General features: G+C 53.6%; 1 pseudogene; it reads left to right on the forward strand.

Annotated features, from left to right (window-relative positions):
* Positions 1-5953: 5953 nt before the first annotated feature.
* Positions 5954-7083, forward strand: LOC119283684 (annotated as a pseudogene).
* Positions 7084-8403: the final 1320 nt, after the last annotated feature.

Raw genomic sequence — 8403 nt, forward strand, 5'->3', positions numbered from 1 at the left:
CTCTTTTGGTATGGATAATGCTGGCAGTACAGATCGGGCTCAACATTGTGTGTAGGATGCGGTTGGTCGCCCAGACATCCTCAACCGTGAGCGGAATACCTTGAGCATCAGCTGAAAACAGCTTCTTCAGAAGGGCAAAGTTGTCGTCTTGGAGCCGGATTGACATGAGGCGAGCCAAGGTGGTGGGCGAAGGGTGACCTGCTATGGTGGCTGCCGACTCAAGGGCGGCTTGGGTCCTATCAGACTCGGGGTCCAATGCTTCGTCCGCGTATAGATCGTGTTGGATGAGCATGACGGCGAGGAGGAGATTGGCGTCGGCCCTGTAGAGGTAGCTGAGGGCCTGCTCCTTTTTGAGGCATCCGAAATACGCCATGAGGAAGGCGAGAAGGATGTGGTAGGATCCTGATGCGACGTGGCGCAAGCCGCCCCTACCGGGGATGGATCGTCTGGCGGTGTTGAGAGCCTGTCTCTTGGATCTTCTTGTGGGTGGCGGAGACGGAGTGGTGGCGGGGGCGGGGGCGGCGTCCTTGGAGAGGAGGGCGAGGGTATTGAGGATGATGTTGGAGACGGGGTCGAAGAGGCCGAGGCAGGAGCCGCCGCCATCGGTGGTGAGGAGGGGAAGGAGGTCCGGCATGACGTCGCAGGGCAGCCGGCTGAACGCCTCCTCGTAGAAGCCGGTGATGAGCTTGTCGATGGCTTTTGGCAAATCCGCCTCGTCGAGCGCGTCCTCGGCGCGGCAGCTGCGGCTGTGCATGCACGAGATCAGGCCCCTCCCAAGGGAGGCAGCGCCGGCGGCAGAAGTGGATCCAGACGCCATCAGCTAGTGGCGATCTGCAAGCAGAGACACGGCGGCCGGAGCTGACTTGGTGGCGGTGGGTTCTCTCGACGAATAACCTAAGGTACGTACGAGTCGGTGAGTGGATCATGGATCGATGGAAATCCTAGCTACGGCACTTAATATGGATGGGTCTAGTCTTACCGAGCCGTATTATCTTTGGAAACCGACCCATACTAGGACGTACTATTTATTATTTTTGGTTAGGAATCACTGAGTATTACTAGCAGTTTTTTTAATTTTTTTTAACATAGTACAGACGCAAGCGCTCATATACATGCAAAATTATCCCTATGAATGCACACACGCACATCCTACCCCTATGAGCATCTTGAAAGACTGAGCCGGCATATTATCTTGAAATTTACAAAGTCACTTTAGTCACCTCGTCGTCGACGGGAACGTCTCCTCCTACTGAATGCACATCGCCGAAAATCCTGAAATAAATTCAGAAATAAATGCGAGCACCAGAATTTGAACTCCGGTGGCCATCCCGAAGCTCGACGTCGTAGTCAAGGAGGAGGCCATGGAGGAGGTGGAAGAGGAGGAACCCGCGGCATGGAACCCGACATTGGTCGGCCAGAGGTGGTCGTGGACAGAGACGGTGCCGTGCACGCCGGAGCAAGTGCGTGCTAACGCGTGGTCACCGTCTCCGCCACGGGCCAGGGATCGTGCATCCGCAGCCGCCTGCCCACCTTTAGATGCCGTCGGCCTCTCATTGACGACAAGGACGGCGGCGGCGGCAACTGAAAGATGACGGCGACAGGCTTTTTAATTCCATTTAAATTTTGAGTCTAGTTAAGAATGTGGTGGACTCGACTTTTTGTGGATGTTTATGTTTATATTAATGTCTTTAAATTATGTGCAATGTCTATTTGAGTTTGATTAGGGTCAAATTTGCACGTCCAAAAACGGACAATTTAGGATGCGGCGGGCCGATTGGGTGCATCGATGGCCGAATGGCCGCATCCGGACGCTCATATTCTTTATCCCGACTCAAATAGACAAAATCCAAATAAAAAGGACGTCTATTGGGGGTCAACGGTCGGAGTTGGCCTAAGAGCAACTCCAATGAGCTGACCTAAACGAACGACGTTTTTGTCCGATTTTTGTCTGTTTGGGTCGGCCGCCCACCCCGTCCGCCCTATTTTAGTTTTGGGTCGGCAGTGCGCCCAACGGACCGACCCATTTCATGACCACGGGCGTTTTAGATCATGCCAGCGTCCATGCCGTCGCCCTGGTTTTGGCGCTCCAGCGCGCGGGAAAGGTTCGCGCGCGGGGGAGAAAGCGGCCTAGCGCGCGCTGGTTTTGGCGAGAAACGTCTCATCCTCGGCACCTTCGACACCGCAGAGGAGGCGGCCCGCGCGCACGACGCGGCCGCGTGGCGCCTCCTGAGGCCTCGTTGGGATATGAATTTTCCCAATGTGTCGAGCCAGCAGGCGCAGGATCTGGCGCCTCTCCCGCGGCTTTTCACCGACGAGGATCGTCGTGTCCACCGGAGGCGGCAACATCGCCTCGCCATCGCGGAGAAGGACGTGGAAGCCTTGGTGGTGTGACACGGAGGCTTCCCGCAGGACATCGTCGACGAACGCCAGTTCTACAAGCAAAGGAGGTTGGAGAGGGACGCGAGGAGGAGGGAGCGAGCCGCTTAACGGGAGGACAAGCATTCGCGAAAGCAGGCAGCTCAATTGAAACTGGAGCTATGAGAAACGGCGGGTTGGGACTTTGAAGACGAGGCGTATGCTGACGCCTACATTCAGACGTCGGAGGAGGACATTACCGAGTCGGAGTCGGAAAGCGACGAGCAGTGGTCTTTTCTTCTATCTGTGTACGCTAGAACTATCTATGTTTTTTATCTGAAAAAATGGCCGGCGGCGTCAGCAACGTAGCAGGCGGACGAGGGTGTGAATCCAATGTACCACCGACCAGCGGGCCCGGTGAGGAAAGAGGGCGAGCGCGCGCGTTCGGCCTTGTGTTGGCGTCGACGCAAATCAGGCTCAAAATGGGTCGGGAATGGGTCGACAGACGGACGAAAGCGGACGCGCGTCCGTTTGGATCGGCGCGTTGGGTTGACTTTTTTGTCGGCAGCGGCTCAAACGGACGGCCGCGGATGAAATGGGTCGCCTCATTGAAGCTGCTCTAAGGATCCAATTCTGTAGAACTCCACTGAGTCAAAGGAGCTAGACTGTACTCAGATAAGAGATCATTACAGTGACGCAGTAACACTGATTAGACTTATTTACCGAACTTATATTTTTTTAAGCAGCCTTGTTACGTTAGTAGACCACATCATATCTAACACAGCAGCAGCATCGCAGATTAGGCCTCGGATAATTAAAATGATCAAAGCGGCGCAGGTGCCACTGATGGCGTGCTGAGGTCCTACGTTCCAACGAGTGAGACGCCTGATGGCACACGTCGCACATCATCTTTTATTTAATTAACTAAGCCCTAATGGCAGCCATTAGTTGTCCTTTGAGAGCTGCATACTTGACTCTCTGTTATTGTTTTCTCTCTTAATTTTCTTGATATTTCGGCTCGCGGTAGGTAAAAATATGTCCCTTTTTATTTCATTTTTGATAACAAAAACTATGTCTCTTTCCTTGAGATGCTGATTCGCGGGTGTTGACAATGGCCATTCGGACTGAGCCTCCACGTCAGTTGATTAAGAATGCCCTGTTAATCTCCGACGGCCGGCGAGCAACGTGTGAACTGGTAATTTAATCGCCAGCAGGCGGCTTTATTCTACCCTGGGAAAATGTTTGTGCAGCAGGGCTTCAGCTAACCAGAGCAGAGTCTAGAAGAAGAGAGTCTAGAAATGACACCACGTACGTGACCCGTGGCATGCCAGCGGCCAGCTTCTTGTCTTCACCTCTGGCTGACCTGTCTGGTCCAGCAAGTACAAAGCGCAGGGGTAAAGACTTGCTGGAGAAGTAGAATGCACTCCAGAAAGTGAGAAGAAAACTTGGGGTAAATGCGCATGTCGCGGTCTGGTCGACTATGATTTGCTGAAAGCAGCAGAGGCAGAGGCAGAGCGCACGTATAAAAGCATCTCCAACAGCCGCGCTAACCTAGCGCCGCGCCGCAAATTAGGCCATTTTAGCGCGCGCGCAACGCGGCGGGTCGCTCGAGCGGACACGCAAAAACGGCGCGCGCGCTATAACGGGTTGGGCGCGCGGTCGAAAACACTTAGCCGCGCGGTGCATTTCGGGCGCCCGCTGCAGCGCGCGGCACACTCCAGCGCTCGCGCCCGCACTTCCTCTCCCACTTCCACCCTCCGTCCGGCCGCGCCGCCGCCGCCGCTCGCGCCCCTCGGCGACCGTTCAGGCTTTCCCGGCCTATCCCCGCGCGACCGCGCTTCCGCCCCATCCCCTACTAGTCCCGCCGGCGCTCGCGCGCCTCCGTCGTCCGAGGAACAGCGCCCGAGCGCTCGCTGCCGCGCCGCGCCCGCAAGGTGTTTGACAAAACGCCTGCAAGGTATGTATTGCTCAAACTTCATGAATTTGATGCATGTTTTGAATTGTAGTTTTTATAGTATAGTATTGAACATTGTAGATGAGTTCGTCGTATGATTCTTCCGAAGAAGAATTTGATATGGAAGAGGAGGAGGATCTTGCAATGATCCTAGCTATGCATATAAAAAAAACCGAAGCACGGTGGTTTGGTTATGGGTCGGCAGAAAATTTGGAGGGATAGGATCGATGCCCACAACAGATTGATCAGGCATTATTTTGCGGAGAATCCCATATACCCCGAGTCGTATTTTCGTCGCCGGTTTAGGATGAGCACCGAGTTGTTCAGACGCATTGCAGAGAAACTAGCGAGCCATGACCGTTTTTTTCAGCAAAGGAGGAATGCTGCCGGAGAGCTCGGGCATAGCACCTTTCAGAAGGTGACAGCCGCTTTGCGTATGTTGGCATACGGTATACCGGCTGATCTTGTTGATGATCACTTGGCTATGGGTGAGAGCCAAGCCATCATGTGTGTCAAGCGCTTTGCAGTGGGAATTGTGCAAGTGTTTGGCGAGGAGTATTTGAGATCTCCCAATGCTGAAGACGTCGCAAGGCTATTGGCGATGAACAAACCTCGTGATTTTCCTGGCATGCTTGGCTCAATAGATTGCATGCATTGGAGTTGGAAGAATTGTCCAAAGGCATGGCATAGGCAATTCCACGGCCAAAAAAAGGGTTCCACTATAATCCTTGAAGCGGTGGCCGATCAGGAGACTTGGATTTGGCATGCATTCTTTGGAATGCCTGGATCTTTGAATGACATCAATGTTGTCAACCGGTCACCACTGATGAATAAGATTGCAAACGGTGAGTTGCCACCGGTGCAGTTTGTAGCAAATGGCCGTACGTACAACTATGACTATTATCTAGCGGATGGAATCTATCCAAAGTGGCAAACCTTCGTGAAGCCGTTGAAAAAGCCTAAGAAAAATCTTGACTTTCACAATGCTCATGCGGCGGCTAGAAAAGATGTGGAGAGAGCATTTGGGATTTTGCAAGCCCAATTTGCTATTGTGAGAGGACCGGCTAGATTTTGGGATCAAAAAGTGATTTGGTACATCATGCACGCTTGTGTGATCATGCACAACATGATCATCGAGAATGAGCGTGGCCAAGATTTAGACTACTCACAGTATGAGCTCTTGGGATATCCTGTGCGAGTGCGACGAAGGGCTGAAAGGGTAGCCCGTTTTATTGCCTCCTATCATGCCATTCGGCGTCCCGCAACGCACAATGAACTTCAGAATGATTTGATTGAAGAGTGGTGGGCATGACATGGACGACAAAGAGCATGATGATATCTGCATTTGACATTGTATTGTTCATGAACTATTTGTTCTGTTTATTGCATTTGTTGTACTGAACGATAAACTATTTGTTTGAGTTGTAATGATAACGAAATTAAACTATTTATTGTTGATTTATTTTGTGTATTTGATCATTTTTGCTCATAATACATGTATATGTAGTTTGTGCGGCGCGCGCGCAGATGGGCGCGCTAAACCAGCCGAAGCGCGCGCGGCAAACAGGTTTTTTGCGCGCGGCGCTTGACGCGGCTGTCGGAGATGCTCTAAGTGAGCTGCCAGTCCGCTTCATCTTCACAAGCCAAAGCAGAGCGGCAGCAGCAGCAGCTCAGAACTCGGATCACTCGGCTTACGGTGGTGATCATCGGCCGACGGCGGTGACAGACAGACACATGGCTCTGATCAGGGAGAAGAGACTTCCGCAGCTGCACCTTTCGTTGCCCGTCCCGCCTCGCGCCGTTGCCCAGGAGCTCGGCCGGCGTCCCAACCCCGCGGTTGCGCCGGCGCCGACGGCCACCAAGGCGTCGACCCCGTAGGCGCTGTCCAGCCAGTTCCGCCTCGCCGACTTCGAGAAGCTCGCCGTCCTGGTCCGCGGCAACGGCGGCACCGTCTACAAGGTCCGCCACCGGGAGACGTGCGCGCTCTACGCGCTCAAGGTGCAGCACTACGGCGACCCGGCCGCGGCAGCCGAGGCCGACGTGCTCAGCCGCACGGCCTCGCCCTTCGTCGTCCGGTGCCACTCCGTGCTCCCCGCGGCCGCCTCTGGCGACGTCGCGCTGCTCCTCGAGCTGGTCGACGGCGGGTCGCTCGACTCCGTGAGGAGCCGCCGCGGCGCGTTCCCCGAGGCCGCGCTCGCGGAGGTGGCCGCGCAGGCGCTGTCGGGGCTGGCGTACCTCCACGCCCGCCGCATCGTGCACCTCGACGTCAAGCCGGCCAACCTCCTCGTGAGCACCGCCGGGGAGGTCAAGGTGCCGACTTCGGCATCGCCAAGGTGCTCGCCCGCGCCGGCGACCACTGCACGTCGTACGCCGGCACCTCCGCGTACATGAGCCCCGAGCGCTTCGACCCGGAGGCGCACGGCGGGCACTACGACCCGTGCGCCGCCGACGTGTGGAGCCTGGGGGTCACGCTCCTTGAGCTCTTCATGGGCAGGTACCCGCTCCTCCCCGCCGGGCAGCGGCCGAGCTGGGCGGCGCTCATGTGCGCCGTCTGCTTCGGCGAGCCGCCCGTGCTGCCAGACGGTGCCTCCTCGCCGGAGCTCCGGGGGTTCATCGCCGCGTGCCTGCAAAAGGACTACCGCAACAGGGCGTCCGTCGCGGAGCTGCTTGCCCACCCATTCGTCGCCGGCAGGGACGTGGCTGCTTCGAGATGCGCGCTCCGGAAGCTGGTCGCCGACGCCTCGTCGCCGTCGTTGGAGTGCCGGCATACGTGATCGCGTTAGGCGGCAGGGCCATGCACATACATAGGATCAATTTTGCTAGCCATGTACAGTGCATGTATGCAGGGCATAACACGTCGGTTAGATTAGTGATGACCTAGAAGCTACTCCCTCCGTTTTAAAATAGATAACTCAACTTACAAATTTAAACATCTATTTTAGAATGGAGGAAATATTAGGAATATATACTCACTTGTTCAGACAAATATATGAATTCCGGTACAGCTGATTTTTCTATGTTTCGCTAACTAACTTATTTATCTTGACATGTAAGTATGTCATATCACCATACAACTATGAATAGGATAAGGCCCATCTCAACATGCAATTATGCATGAAAAAAACCCACTATAATATTCAACTATGCATGAAAAAATACTATTCATTCAATTATTCTATTTATATTTAATACATATTATTGCAACTATACATAATTGAAACTAATAAGTTGTATGTATTTTTAATCTTGGTTGTAATGTTGTCAATTCAAAATTTCATCAATCAATCCCCGTAGCAATGCCAGGGGCACCCTCTAGTTCAGTTTACGGGCTGGAGTTATGGGTGTACGTGTCCGCAATTACAGGCGTAAAATTTATTTTCCTATACTAGCTCCCTCGGCCCCTCCCCCATTTTTTGCCGCATAACTCCATGTGTCAGCCCGCATGATTTTTTTTAGAACCGCCCTCAAATGCCTTTATTCATTACTTAGACGGTTTACATCCGATTGCACTAGGGCATACAATTGCACTAGGGCAATCAATGAAGCATGGAAAACATCAAAAGATATTACAGTCGAAGCACTCGCAAGATTCTATCTGGCACACCAATGAGCAGCCTCATTGGCCTCTCTTCTAACATAGTTGACTCGTAAACCCTGAAAGTTCTGGAGATAGGATTTGATCTCGCTGATGATTGGGCTTCCTGTCGACCTGCACTCCGTCGCCATGTACTCATCTATAACATTTTTGCAGTCCGATTCGATGGTCACCCGCGTCCAGCCCTTCTCCATAGCTAGACGCACAGCTTCCCTGACACCTAGCAGTTCAGCCCAGTATGGGCCAGTCACCCCCGACAGCTTGCGGCCCCTGGCTAGCATAAGTTCTCCGCCAAGGGCCCGAGCCACTAGCCCGATGGCTAATGATCCCCCATTCACATCCACAGAAACATCCGTATTGATTTTACATCATCCTTCTTCCGACGGCTTTCATTTCTCTTTCACGAGACTTCTCCTGTCGACAGCTTCGGAAGGAATGTACAAAGCTTGAATGAGTTCTTTCACTAGAACCATTGACCTCCCGGGCTGGTATTTGACCT

Source organism: Triticum dicoccoides, chromosome 4A, assembly GCF_002162155.2.
Source record: "Triticum dicoccoides isolate Atlit2015 ecotype Zavitan chromosome 4A, WEW_v2.0, whole genome shotgun sequence".
Taxonomy (NCBI): domain Eukaryota; kingdom Viridiplantae; phylum Streptophyta; class Magnoliopsida; order Poales; family Poaceae; genus Triticum; species Triticum dicoccoides.